This window comes from Ambystoma mexicanum, assembly GCF_040938575.1.
Source record: "Ambystoma mexicanum isolate Mex_15411 chromosome 12 unlocalized genomic scaffold, UKY_AmexF1_1 Mex_chr12_unloc.1, whole genome shotgun sequence".
Lineage (NCBI taxonomy): Eukaryota > Metazoa > Chordata > Amphibia > Caudata > Ambystomatidae > Ambystoma > Ambystoma mexicanum.
This window is the reverse complement of record NW_027182322.1, coordinates 15,101,644-15,116,597: the sequence shown is the minus strand read 5'-3', so window position 1 is coordinate 15,116,597 and position 14,954 is coordinate 15,101,644. Positions and strand designations below refer to the sequence as shown.

The 14,954-nt window shown below is 46.5% G+C and overlaps 3 non-coding genes across 3 annotated transcripts; all 3 read left to right on the top strand.

Moving 5' to 3' along the window:
- Positions 1-7,005: 7,005 nt before the first annotated feature.
- TRNAA-CGC (transfer RNA alanine (anticodon CGC)) lies at positions 7,006-7,077 on the top strand. The gene has a single exon. It is a non-coding gene; the product is annotated as a tRNA-Ala (tRNA).
- Positions 7,078-11,916: 4,839 nt separating this feature from the next.
- TRNAA-CGC (transfer RNA alanine (anticodon CGC)) lies at positions 11,917-11,988 on the top strand. Its single transcript has one exon. It is a non-coding gene; the product is annotated as a tRNA-Ala (tRNA).
- Positions 11,989-14,378: 2,390 nt separating this feature from the next.
- Positions 14,379-14,450, top strand: TRNAA-CGC (transfer RNA alanine (anticodon CGC)). The gene has a single exon. It is a non-coding gene; the product is annotated as a tRNA-Ala (tRNA).
- Positions 14,451-14,954: the final 504 nt, after the last annotated feature.

The following is a 14,954-nucleotide window of genomic DNA, read 5'->3' as shown; positions in this document are numbered from 1 at the left end:
CTTTTCAGTCGATTGTTTTGGTTCCGAATGTATAGCTCCACCATTGTACCTTTGTAGCATATGATGCCTAGCTTTAAAAATAATTTGTTTTCACTGGATGTGGCCACAGATGTGCCTCTGTTGTCAACCTAAGTCGATCAGGTTCTGTAACTTGTTAGTTTTGAGCTGGAATATCCTACCAGCTCTGCTGCTGGGGCCTATCTCTGGCTTCTAAAAGCAAAAGTCTTGAACATATTGATATTTTTCATTAGTTGGTCAGGGGAATTGCATGGGGGGGCAGCCTTTCTGCATGTTTCTATGGACAACCAGACACAGGTGGCTCTAAAATGAAGTCTGCCATTTGGAAACTCCAATTCGACAGTTACCGTCAGTTCTGGGCGCTGTTAGTCCCAAGCAGCCAGCCAGCATCTGGTAGATTTCACAGTTCCTTGCTGGCAGTGGGGATGTAACTCAGTGGTAGAGCACATACTTGGGAAGTATGAGGCCACAGGTTCGATCCCAGGCATCTCCATGTGATATTTTTCCTCAATTGTGGGCTTTTTATCCTGTACATAGGAATTAGGATGATGTGTTCTTTTGCCATACTAAATCCTGTTCCTGAACGTCTTCTCTTTGGAGCCGATGATTGTGGACATGCACGGTGCACCATGCTTCAGTGTGATGTCTGCTTTTTTCATTGGAAGCCTGTTAGCCTGATCTCTTACCGGGATGACACAAGGCAGACTCGTTCAGACAGAGGGGCATTGGCTGAAAATAGTGTCTCCACCGGTCCCCCTGCTAGGCAGTGGTGTCATTCTGAGGTGCTGTGCACGCTCACCAACTATCACCCCCTCTGACCTTTCCCACCGCAGAACACCCTGAATGCATTCAGCGGGTTATGCTTCATTCTAGGGCTGCAATGGATCGCCTAGTGGCAAAACCAATGGAAGCACCATTGACCTTCCGCAGAATTCCACTGCTTGTCTGCCTAGAGAAGCGACATCTGCCGAGTGTGCTAGGGACACTCATGACGGCAGAGCTATAGAGTGGTGGGTCCACGTTGCTTTCCACTAGCCAGCAAATACAGAAGGACATCCGAAAGAGGTGTCAGTCTATCTAGCAACATATGTGGGCTTTCGGCTGGAGGAATTCCTGCGCGAAATGGTGCTATCTCATTTTTGGTGTTTGAAGACATACATATATATATATATATATGTATTTATTTTTTTCTCCATAACTACACTTCTCAAATCTGGGGCATCTATCCGAGATGGCTGTGTCACATTATGTGATGTCTCAGGCACCAACGTGATGAGATCGACCTGGCGCTTTAACTTTGTCATTGTAAGTAGTAAGATGTAATTTGGCAGTTGTCATGTTTTTTCATATGCACTACTGCAAACCCCTTTCCTTACTTAGCCCACTCCCTCCTGAAGCTTTTAGGTGTGATGAGGAAGCGTCCTCTCAGCGGGGATGTAGCTCAGTGGTAGAGCGCATGCTTTGCATGTATGAGGACCTGGGGCATTTCCACTTGTTTCTCTTTTTGACTGTCATATGATCTCTATCCACTAGATGGCCCTTTGAGCACAGTAATCCTCTGGTGGAAATCTTCCCCTGGAAGTCATCTCTTATGGAGAAGCAAAATGCACACTGCTTCAGTGTGACCATGAGGTTTTCCATTCTTGCTCCAGTTTTCCCTGCTCTTTTGCTAGTGCTTCACTCGGCAGAATGTTTTGACCAGAAGAGTTCTCCCTGAAAATTATGTCTGCGGGACAGACACACTGCATACCGAGGGGATGTAGCTCAGTGGTAGAGCACTTGCTTTGCATGGATGAGGCCCTGGGTCCAATCCCTGGCATCTCCAATTGTTTCCCTTTTTTTGACTGTCATATGGTCTCTGTCCACGAGATGGCTCTTTGAGCACGGTAATCCTCTGGTGGAATACTTCCCCTGGAAGTCATCTCTTATGGAGAAGCATAATGCACACTGCTTCAGCTGACCATGTGCTTTTCCAGTCTTGCTCCCGTTTTCCCTGGTCTTTTGCTAGTGCTTCAGTTGGCAGCATATTTTGACCGGAAGAATTCTCCCAGGAAAAGATGTCTGCAGGACAGGCCCACTGCACACCGAGGGGATGTAGCTCAGTGGTAGAGCGCATGCTTCGCATGTATGAGGTCCCGATCTCCATTTGCATAAACATCAGTGTGATTTTGTCCCGGTTATTTTGTATTTCACACTGCAACTCGGGCCATGATTATAGGATCATCGACATTCATATCTATTTGTCTGAGAAAACGCTGGTGCCCGTATGGCAAACCTGCCTATAATATATCACTGAGGTTTACGTCCCTGCCAGTGTCAACATCCTGTATGCCTTCACAATCACTACAAATAGAAATGCACAGAGAGAAACATCACACCACAGTTTTAACGGTGCAGAATCGTGAAAGTATTGGCATTGCCTTGCGTTTCTTTTCAGTCGATTGTTTTGGTTCCGAATGTATAGCTCCACCATTGTACCTTTGTAGCATATGATGCCTAGCTTTAAAAATAATTTGTTTTCACTGGATGTGGCCACAGATGTGCCTCTGTTGTCAACCTAAGTCGATCAGGTTCTGTAACTTGTTAGTTTTGAGCTGGAATATCCTACCAGCTCTGCTGCTGGGGCCTATCTCTGGCTTCTAAAAGCAAAAGTCTTGAACATATTGATATTTTTCATTAGTTGGTCAGGGGAATTGCATGGGGGGGCAGCCTTTCTGCATGTTTCTATGGACAACCAGACACAGGTGGCTCTAAAATGAAGTCTGCCATTTGGAAACTCCAATTCGACAGTTACCGTCAGTTCTGGGCGCTGTTAGTCCCAAGCAGCCAGCCAGCATCTGGTAGATTTCACAGTTCCTTGCTGGCAGTGGGGATGTAACTCAGTGGTAGAGCACATACTTGGGAAGTATGAGGCCACAGGTTCGATCCCAGGCATCTCCATGTGATATTTTTCCTCAATTGTGGGCTTTTTATCCTGTACATAGGAATTAGGATGATGTGTTCTTTTGCCATACTAAATCCTGTTCCTGAACGTCTTCTCTTTGGAGCCGATGATTGTGGACATGCACGGTGCACCATGCTTCAGTGTGATGTCTGCTTTTTTCATTGGAAGCCTGTTAGCCTGATCTCTTACCGGGATGACACAAGGCAGACTCGTTCAGACAGAGGGGCATTGGCTGAAAATAGTGTCTCCACCGGTCCCCCTGCTAGGCAGTGGTGTCATTCTGAGGTGCTGTGCACGCTCACCAACTATCACCCCCTCTGACCTTTCCCACCGCAGAACACCCTGAATGCATTCAGCGGGTTATGCTTCATTCTAGGGCTGCAATGGATCGCCTAGTGGCAAAACCAATGGAAGCACCATTGACCTTCCGCAGAATTCCACTGCTTGTCTGCCTAGAGAAGCGACATCTGCCGAGTGTGCTAGGGACACTCATGACGGCAGAGCTATAGAGTGGTGGGTCCACGTTGCTTTCCACTAGCCAGCAAATACAGAAGGACATCCGAAAGAGGTGTCAGTCTATCTAGCAACATATGTGGGCTTTCGGCTGGAGGAATTCCTGCGCGAAATGGTGCTATCTCATTTTTGGTGTTTGAAGACATACATATATATATATATATATATATATATATTTATTTTTTCTCCATAACTACACTTCTCAAATCTGGGGCATCTATCCGAGATGGCTGTGTCACATTATGTGATGTCTCAGGCACCAACGTGATGAGATCGACCTGGCGCTTTAACTTTGTCATTGTAAGTAGTAAGATGTAATTTGGCAGTTGTCATGTTTTTTCATATGCACTACTGCAAACCCCTTTCCTTACTTAGCCCACTCCCTCCTGAAGCTTTTAGGTGTGATGAGGAAGCGTCCTCTCAGCGGGGATGTAGCTCAGTGGTAGAGCGCATGCTTTGCATGTATGAGGACCTGGGGCATTTCCACTTGTTTCTCTTTTTGACTGTCATATGATCTCTATCCACTAGATGGCCCTTTGAGCACAGTAATCCTCTGCTGGAAATCTTCCCCTGGAAGTCATCTCTTATGGAGAAGCAAAATGCACACTGCTTCAGTGTGACCATGAGGTTTTCCATTCTTGCTCCAGTTTTCCCTGCTCTTTTGCTAGTGCTTCACTCGGCAGAATGTTTTGACCAGAAGAGTTCTCCCTGAAAATTATGTCTGCGGGACAGACACACTGCATACCGAGGGGATGTAGCTCAGTGGTAGAGCACTTGCTTTGCATGGATGAGGCCCTGGGTCCAATCCCTGGCATCTCCAATTGTTTCCCTTTTTTTGACTGTCATATGGTCTCTGTCCACGAGATGGCTCTTTGAGCACGGTAATCCTCTGGTGGAATACTTCCCCTGGAAGTCATCTCTTATGGAGAAGCATAATGCACACTGCTTCAGCTGACCATGTGCTTTTCCAGTCTTGCTCCCGTTTTCCCTGGTCTTTTGCTAGTGCTTCAGTTGGCAGCATATTTTGACCGGAAGAATTCTCCCAGGAAAAGATGTCTGCAGGACAGGCCCACTGCACACCGAGGGGATGTAGCTCAGTGGTAGAGCGCATGCTTCGCATGTATGAGGTCCCGATCTCCATTTGCATAAACATCAGTGTGATTTTGTCCCGGTTATTTTGTATTTCACACTGCAACTCGGGCCATGATTATAGGATCATCGACATTCATATCTATTTGTCTGAGAAAACGCTGGTGCCCGTATGGCAAACCTGCCTATAATATATCACTGAGGTTTACGTCCCTGCCAGTGTCAACATCCTGTATGCCTTCACAATCACTACAAATAGAAATGCACAGAGAGAAACATCACACCACAGTTTTAACGGTGCAGAATCGTGAAAGTATTGGCATTGCCTTGCGTTTCTTTTCAGTCGATTGTTTTGGTTCCGAATGTATAGCTCCACCATTGTACCTTTGTAGCATATGATGCCTAGCTTTAAAAATAATTTGTTTTCACTGGATGTGGCCACAGATGTGCCTCTGTTGTCAACCTAAGTCGATCAGGTTCTGTAACTTGTTAGTTTTGAGCTGGAATATCCTACCAGCTCTGCTGCTGGGGCCTATCTCTGGCTTCTAAAAGCAAAAGTCTTGAACATATTGATATTTTTCATTAGTTGGTCAGGGGAATTGCATGGGGGGGCAGCCTTTCTGCATGTTTCTATGGACAACCAGACACAGGTGGCTCTAAAATGAAGTCTGCCATTTGGAAACTCCAATTCGACAGTTACCGTCAGTTCTGGGCGCTGTTAGTCCCAAGCAGCCAGCCAGCATCTGGTAGATTTCACAGTTCCTTGCTGGCAGTGGGGATGTAACTCAGTGGTAGAGCACATACTTGGGAAGTATGAGGCCACAGGTTCGATCCCAGGCATCTCCATGTGATATTTTTCCTCAATTGTGGGCTTTTTATCCTGTACATAGGAATTAGGATGATGTGTTCTTTTGCCATACTAAATCCTGTTCCTGAACGTCTTCTCTTTGGAGCCGATGATTGTGGACATGCACGGTGCACCATGCTTCAGTGTGATGTCTGCTTTTTTCATTGGAAGCCTGTTAGCCTGATCTCTTACCGGGATGACACAAGGCAGACTCGTTCAGACAGAGGGGCATTGGCTGAAAATAGTGTCTCCACCGGTCCCCCTGCTAGGCAGTGGTGTCATTCTGAGGTGCTGTGCACGCTCACCAACTATCACCCCCTCTGACCTTTCCCACCGCAGAACACCCTGAATGCATTCAGCGGGTTATGCTTCATTCTAGGGCTGCAATGGATCGCCTAGTGGCAAAACCAATGGAAGCACCATTGACCTTCCGCAGAATTCCACTGCTTGTCTGCCTAGAGAAGCGACATCTGCCGAGTGTGCTAGGGACACTCATGACGGCAGAGCTATAGAGTGGTGGGTCCACGTTGCTTTCCACTAGCCAGCAAATACAGAAGGACATCCGAAAGAGGTGTCAGTCTATCTAGCAACATATGTGGGCTTTCGGCTGGAGGAATTCCTGCGAGAAATGGTGCTATCTCATTTTTGGTGTTTGAAGACATACATATATATATATATATATGTATTTATTTTTTTCTCCATAACTACACTTCTCAAATCTGGGGCATCTATCCGAGATGGCTGTGTCACATTATGTGATGTCTCAGGCACCAACGTGATGAGATCGACCTGGCGCTTTAACTTTGTCATTGTAAGTAGTAAGATGTAATTTGGCAGTTGTCATGTTTTTTCATATGCACTACTGCAAACCCCTTTCCTTACTTAGCCCACTCCCTCCTGAAGCTTTTAGGTGTGATGAGGAAGCGTCCTCTCAGCGGGGATGTAGCTCAGTGGTAGAGCGCATGCTTTGCATGTATGAGGACCTGGGGCATTTCCACTTGTTTCTCTTTTTGACTGTCATATGATCTCTATCCACTAGATGGCCCTTTGAGCACAGTAATCCTCTGGTGGAAATCTTCCCCTGGAAGTCATCTCTTATGGAGAAGCAAAATGCACACTGCTTCAGTGTGACCATGAGGTTTTCCATTCTTGCTCCAGTTTTCCCTGCTCTTTTGCTAGTGCTTCACTCGGCAGAATGTTTTGACCAGAAGAGTTCTCCCTGAAAATTATGTCTGCGGGACAGACACACTGCATACCGAGGGGATGTAGCTCAGTGGTAGAGCACTTGCTTTGCATGGATGAGGCCCTGGGTCCAATCCCTGGCATCTCCAATTGTTTCCCTTTTTTTGACTGTCATATGGTCTCTGTCCACGAGATGGCTCTTTGAGCACGGTAATCCTCTGGTGGAATACTTCCCCTGGAAGTCATCTCTTATGGAGAAGCATAATGCACACTGCTTCAGCTGACCATGTGCTTTTCCAGTCTTGCTCCCGTTTTCCCTGGTCTTTTGCTAGTGCTTCAGTTGGCAGCATATTTTGACCGGAAGAATTCTCCCAGGAAAAGATGTCTGCAGGACAGGCCCACTGCACACCGAGGGGATGTAGCTCAGTGGTAGAGCGCATGCTTCGCATGTATGAGGTCCCGGGTTCAATCCCCGGCATCTCCATTTGCATAAACATCAGTGTGATTTTGTCCCGGTTATTTTGTATTTCACACTGCAACTCGGGCCATGATTATAGGATCATCGACATTCATATCTATTTGTCTGAGAAAACGCTGGTGCCCGTATGGCAAACCTGCCTATAATATATCACTGAGGTTTACGTCCCTGCCAGTGTCAACATCCTGTATGCCTTCACAATCACTACAAATAGAAATGCACAGAGAGAAACATCACACCACAGTTTTAACGGTGCAGAATCGTGAAAGTATTGGCATTGCCTTGCGTTTCTTTTCAGTCGATTGTTTTGGTTCCGAATGTATAGCTCCACCATTGTACCTTTGTAGCATATGATGCCTAGCTTTAAAAATAATTTGTTTTCACTGGATGTGGCCACAGATGTGCCTCTGTTGTCAACCTAAGTCGATCAGGTTCTGTAACTTGTTAGTTTTGAGCTGGAATATCCTACCAGCTCTGCTGCTGGGGCCTATCTCTGGCTTCTAAAAGCAAAAGTCTTGAACATATTGATATTTTTCATTAGTTGGTCAGGGGAATTGCATGGGGGGGCAGCCTTTCTGCATGTTTCTATGGACAACCAGACACAGGTGGCTCTAAAATGAAGTCTGCCATTTGGAAACTCCAATTCGACAGTTACCGTCAGTTCTGGGCGCTGTTAGTCCCAAGCAGCCAGCCAGCATCTGGTAGATTTCACAGTTCCTTGCTGGCAGTGGGGATGTAACTCAGTGGTAGAGCACATACTTGGGAAGTATGAGGCCACAGGTTCGATCCCAGGCATCTCCATGTGATATTTTTCCTCAATTGTGGGCTTTTTATCCTGTACATAGGAATTAGGATGATGTGTTCTTTTGCCATACTAAATCCTGTTCCTGAACGTCTTCTCTTTGGAGCCGATGATTGTGGACATGCACGGTGCACCATGCTTCAGTGTGATGTCTGCTTTTTTCATTGGAAGCCTGTTAGCCTGATCTCTTACCGGGATGACACAAGGCAGACTCGTTCAGACAGAGGGGCATTGGCTGAAAATAGTGTCTCCACCGGTCCCCCTGCTAGGCAGTGGTGTCATTCTGAGGTGCTGTGCACGCTCACCAACTATCACCCCCTCTGACCTTTCCCACCGCAGAACACCCTGAATGCATTCAGCGGGTTATGCTTCATTCTAGGGCTGCAATGGATCGCCTAGTGGCAAAACCAATGGAAGCACCATTGACCTTCCGCAGAATTCCACTGCTTGTCTGCCTAGAGAAGCGACATCTGCCGAGTGTGCTAGGGACACTCATGACGGCAGAGCTATAGAGTGGTGGGTCCACGTTGCTTTCCACTAGCCAGCAAATACAGAAGGACATCCGAAAGAGGTGTCAGTCTATCTAGCAACATATGTGGGCTTTCGGCTGGAGGAATTCCTGCGCGAAATGGTGCTATCTCATTTTTGGTGTTTGAAGACATACATATATATATATATATATATATATATTTATTTTTTCTCCATAACTACACTTCTCAAATCTGGGGCATCTATCCGAGATGGCTGTGTCACATTATGTGATGTCTCAGGCACCAACGTGATGAGATCGACCTGGCGCTTTAACTTTGTCATTGTAAGTAGTAAGATGTAATTTGGCAGTTGTCATGTTTTTTCATATGCACTACTGCAAACCCCTTTCCTTACTTAGCCCACTCCCTCCTGAAGCTTTTAGGTGTGATGAGGAAGCGTCCTCTCAGCGGGGATGTAGCTCAGTGGTAGAGCGCATGCTTTGCATGTATGAGGACCTGGGGCATTTCCACTTGTTTCTCTTTTTGACTGTCATATGATCTCTATCCACTAGATGGCCCTTTGAGCACAGTAATCCTCTGGTGGAAATCTTCCCCTGGAAGTCATCTCTTATGGAGAAGCAAAATGCACACTGCTTCAGTGTGACCATGAGGTTTTCCATTCTTGCTCCAGTTTTCCCTGCTCTTTTGCTAGTGCTTCACTCGGCAGAATGTTTTGACCAGAAGAGTTCTCCCTGAAAATTATGTCTGCGGGACAGACACACTGCATACCGAGGGGATGTAGCTCAGTGGTAGAGCACTTGCTTTGCATGGATGAGGCCCTGGGTCCAATCCCTGGCATCTCCAATTGTTTCCCTTTTTTTGACTGTCATATGGTCTCTGTCCACGAGATGGCTCTTTGAGCACGGTAATCCTCTGGTGGAATACTTCCCCTGGAAGTCATCTCTTATGGAGAAGCATAATGCACACTGCTTCAGCTGACCATGTGCTTTTCCAGTCTTGCTCCCGTTTTCCCTGGTCTTTTGCTAGTGCTTCAGTTGGCAGCATATTTTGACCGGAAGAATTCTCCCAGGAAAAGATGTCTGCAGGACAGGCCCACTGCACACCGAGGGGATGTAGCTCAGTGGTAGAGCGCATGCTTCGCATGTATGAGGTCCCGATCTCCATTTGCATAAACATCAGTGTGATTTTGTCCCGGTTATTTTGTATTTCACACTGCAACTCGGGCCATGATTATAGGATCATCGACATTCATATCTATTTGTCTGAGAAAACGCTGGTGCCCGTATGGCAAACCTGCCTATAATATATCACTGAGGTTTACGTCCCTGCCAGTGTCAACATCCTGTATGCCTTCACAATCACTACAAATAGAAATGCACAGAGAGAAACATCACACCACAGTTTTAACGGTGCAGAATCGTGAAAGTATTGGCATTGCCTTGCGTTTCTTTTCAGTCGATTGTTTTGGTTCCGAATGTATAGCTCCACCATTGTACCTTTGTAGCATATGATGCCTAGCTTTAAAAATAATTTGTTTTCACTGGATGTGGCCACAGATGTGCCTCTGTTGTCAACCTAAGTCGATCAGGTTCTGTAACTTGTTAGTTTTGAGCTGGAATATCCTACCAGCTCTGCTGCTGGGGCCTATCTCTGGCTTCTAAAAGCAAAAGTCTTGAACATATTGATATTTTTCATTAGTTGGTCAGGGGAATTGCATGGGGGGGCAGCCTTTCTGCATGTTTCTATGGACAACCAGACACAGGTGGCTCTAAAATGAAGTCTGCCATTTGGAAACTCCAATTCGACAGTTACCGTCAGTTCTGGGCGCTGTTAGTCCCAAGCAGCCAGCCAGCATCTGGTAGATTTCACAGTTCCTTGCTGGCAGTGGGGATGTAACTCAGTGGTAGAGCACATACTTGGGAAGTATGAGGCCACAGGTTCGATCCCAGGCATCTCCATGTGATATTTTTCCTCAATTGTGGGCTTTTTATCCTGTACATAGGAATTAGGATGATGTGTTCTTTTGCCATACTAAATCCTGTTCCTGAACGTCTTCTCTTTGGAGCCGATGATTGTGGACATGCACGGTGCACCATGCTTCAGTGTGATGTCTGCTTTTTTCATTGGAAGCCTGTTAGCCTGATCTCTTACCGGGATGACACAAGGCAGACTCGTTCAGACAGAGGGGCATTGGCTGAAAATAGTGTCTCCACCGGTCCCCCTGCTAGGCAGTGGTGTCATTCTGAGGTGCTGTGCACGCTCACCAACTATCACCCCCTCTGACCTTTCCCACCGCAGAACACCCTGAATGCATTCAGCGGGTTATGCTTCATTCTAGGGCTGCAATGGATCGCCTAGTGGCAAAACCAATGGAAGCACCATTGACCTTCCGCAGAATTCCACTGCTTGTCTGCCTAGAGAAGCGACATCTGCCGAGTGTGCTAGGGACACTCATGACGGCAGAGCTATAGAGTGGTGGGTCCACGTTGCTTTCCACTAGCCAGCAAATACAGAAGGACATCCGAAAGAGGTGTCAGTCTATCTAGCAACATATGTGGGCTTTCGGCTGGAGGAATTCCTGCGCGAAATGGTGCTATCTCATTTTTGGTGTTTGAAGACATACATATATATATATATATATGTATTTATTTTTTCTCCATAACTACACTTCTCAAATCTGGGGCATCTATCCGAGATGGCTGTGTCACATTATGTGATGTCTCAGGCACCAACGTGATGAGATCGACCTGGCGCTTTAACTTTGTCATTGTAAGTAGTAAGATGTAATTTGGCAGTTGTCATGTTTTTTCATATGCACTACTGCAAACCCCTTTCCTTACTTAGCCCACTCCCTCCTGAAGCTTTTAGGTGTGATGAGGAAGCGTCCTCTCAGCGGGGATGTAGCTCAGTGGTAGAGCGCATGCTTTGCATGTATGAGGACCTGGGGCATTTCCACTTGTTTCTCTTTTTGACTGTCATATGATCTCTATCCACTAGATGGCCCTTTGAGCACAGTAATCCTCTGGTGGAAATCTTCCCCTGGAAGTCATCTCTTATGGAGAAGCAAAATGCACACTGCTTCAGTGTGACCATGAGGTTTTCCATTCTTGCTCCAGTTTTCCCTGCTCTTTTGCTAGTGCTTCACTCGGCAGAATGTTTTGACCAGAAGAGTTCTCCCTGAAAATTATGTCTGCGGGACAGACACACTGCATACCGAGGGGATGTAGCTCAGTGGTAGAGCACTTGCTTTGCATGGATGAGGCCCTGGGTCCAATCCCTGGCATCTCCAATTGTTTCCCTTTTTTTGACTGTCATATGGTCTCTGTCCACGAGATGGCTCTTTGAGCACGGTAATCCTCTGGTGGAATACTTCCCCTGGAAGTCATCTCTTATGGAGAAGCATAATGCACACTGCTTCAGCCGACCATGTGCTTTTCCAGTCTTGCTCCCGTTTTCCCTGGTCTTTTGCTAGTGCTTCAGTTGGCAGCATATTTTGACCGGAAGAATTCTCCCAGGAAAAGATGTCTGCAGGACAGGCCCACTGCACACCGAGGGGATGTAGCTCAGTGGTAGAGCGCATGCTTCGCATGTATGAGGTCCCGGGTTCAATCCCCGGCATCTCCATTTGCATAAACATCAGTGTGATTTTGTCCCGGTTATTTTGTATTTCACACTGCAACTCGGGCCATGATTATAGGATCATCGACATTCATATCTATTTGTCTGAGAAAACGCTGGTGCCCGTATGGCAAACCTGCCTATAATATATCACTGAGGTTTACGTCCCTGCCAGTGTCAACATCCTGTATGCCTTCACAATCACTACAAATAGAAATGCACAGAGAGAAACATCACACCACAGTTTTAACGGTGCAGAATCGTGAAAGTATTGGCATTGCCTTGCGTTTCTTTTCAGTCGATTGTTTTGGTTCCGAATGTATAGCTCCACCATTGTACCTTTGTAGCATATGATGCCTAGCTTTAAAAATAATTTGTTTTCACTGGATGTGGCCACAGATGTGCCTCTGTTGTCAACCTAAGTCGATCAGGTTCTGTAACTTGTTAGTTTTGAGCTGGAATATCCTACCAGCTCTGCTGCTGGGGCCTATCTCTGGCTTCTAAAAGCAAAAGTCTTGAACATATTGATATTTTTCATTAGTTGGTCAGGGGAATTGCATGGGGGGGCAGCCTTTCTGCATGTTTCTATGGACAACCAGACACAGGTGGCTCTAAAATGAAGTCTGCCATTTGGAAACTCCAATTCGACAGTTACCGTCAGTTCTGGGCGCTGTTAGTCCCAAGCAGCCAGCCAGCATCTGGTAGATTTCACAGTTCCTTGCTGGCAGTGGGGATGTAACTCAGTGGTAGAGCACATACTTGGGAAGTATGAGGCCACAGGTTCGATCCCAGGCATCTCCATGTGATATTTTTCCTCAATTGTGGGCTTTTTATCCTGTACATAGGAATTAGGATGATGTGTTCTTTTGCCATACTAAATCCTGTTCCTGAACGTCTTCTCTTTGGAGCCGATGATTGTGGACATGCACGGTGCACCATGCTTCAGTGTGATGTCTGCTTTTTTCATTGGAAGCCTGTTAGCCTGATCTCTTACCGGGATGACACAAGGCAGACTCGTTCAGACAGAGGGGCATTGGCTGAAAATAGTGTCTCCACCGGTCCCCCTGCTAGGCAGTGGTGTCATTCTGAGGTGCTGTGCACGCTCACCAACTATCACCCCCTCTGACCTTTCCCACCGCAGAACACCCTGAATGCATTCAGCGGGTTATGCTTCATTCTAGGGCTGCAATGGATCGCCTAGTGGCAAAACCAATGGAAGCACCATTGACCTTCCGCAGAATTCCACTGCTTGTCTGCCTAGAGAAGCGACATCTGCCGAGTGTGCTAGGGACACTCATGACGGCAGAGCTATAGAGTGGTGGGTCCACGTTGCTTTCCACTAGCCAGCAAATACAGAAGGACATCCGAAAGAGGTGTCAGTCTATCTAGCAACATATGTGGGCTTTCGGCTGGAGGAATTCCTGCGAGAAATGGTGCTATCTCATTTTTGGTGTTTGAAGACATACATATATATATATATATATGTATTTATTTTTTTCTCCATAACTACACTTCTCAAATCTGGGGCATCTATCCGAGATGGCTGTGTCACATTATGTGATGTCTCAGGCACCAACGTGATGAGATCGACCTGGCGCTTTAACTTTGTCATTGTAAGTAGTAAGATGTAATTTGGCAGTTGTCATGTTTTTTCATATGCACTACTGCAAACCCCTTTCCTTACTTAGCCCACTCCCTCCTGAAGCTTTTAGGTGTGATGAGGAAGCGTCCTCTCAGCGGGGATGTAGCTCAGTGGTAGAGCGCATGCTTTGCATGTATGAGGACCTGGGGCATTTCCACTTGTTTCTCTTTTTGACTGTCATATGATCTCTATCCACTAGATGGCCCTTTGAGCACAGTAATCCTCTGGTGGAAATCTTCCCCTGGAAGTCATCTCTTATGGAGAAGCAAAATGCACACTGCTTCAGTGTGACCATGAGGTTTTCCATTCTTGCTCCAGTTTTCCCTGCTCTTTTGCTAGTGCTTCACTCGGCAGAATGTTTTGACCAGAAGAGTTCTCCCTGAAAATTATGTCTGCGGGACAGACACACTGCATACCGAGGGGATGTAGCTCAGTGGTAGAGCACTTGCTTTGCATGGATGAGGCCCTGGGTCCAATCCCTGGCATCTCCAATTGTTTCCCTTTTTTTGACTGTCATATGGTCTCTGTCCACGAGATGGCTCTTTGAGCACGGTAATCCTCTGGTGGAATACTTCCCCTGGAAGTCATCTCTTATGGAGAAGCATAATGCACACTGCTTCAGCTGACCATGTGCTTTTCCAGTCTTGCTCCCGTTTTCCCTGGTCTTTTGCTAGTGCTTCAGTTGGCAGCATATTTTGACCGGAAGAATTCTCCCAGGAAAAGATGTCTGCAGGACAGGCCCACTGCACACCGAGGGGATGTAGCTCAGTGGTAGAGCGCATGCTTCGCATGTATGAGGTCCCGGGTTCAATCCCCGGCATCTCCATTTGCATAAACATCAGTGTGATTTTGTCCCGGTTATTTTGTATTTCACACTGCAACTCGGGCCATGATTATAGGATCATCGACATTCATATCTATTTGTCTGAGAAAACGCTGGTGCCCGTATGGCAAACCTGCCTATAATATATCACTGAGGTTTACGTCCCTGCCAGTGTCAACATCCTGTATGCCTTCACAATCACTACAAATAGAAATGCACAGAGAGAAACATCACACCACAGTTTTAACGGTGCAGAATCGTGAAAGTATTGGCATTGCCTTGCGTTTCTTTTCAGTCGATTGTTTTGGTTCCGAATGTATAGCTCCACCATTGTACCTTTGTAGCATATGATGCCTAGCTTTAAAAATAATTTGTTTTCACTGGATGTGGCCACAGATGTGGCTCTGTTGTCAACCTAAGTCGATCAGGTTCTGTAACTTGTTAGTTTTGAGCTGGAATATCCTACCAGCTCTGCTGCTGGGGCCTATCTCTGGCTTCTAAAAGCAA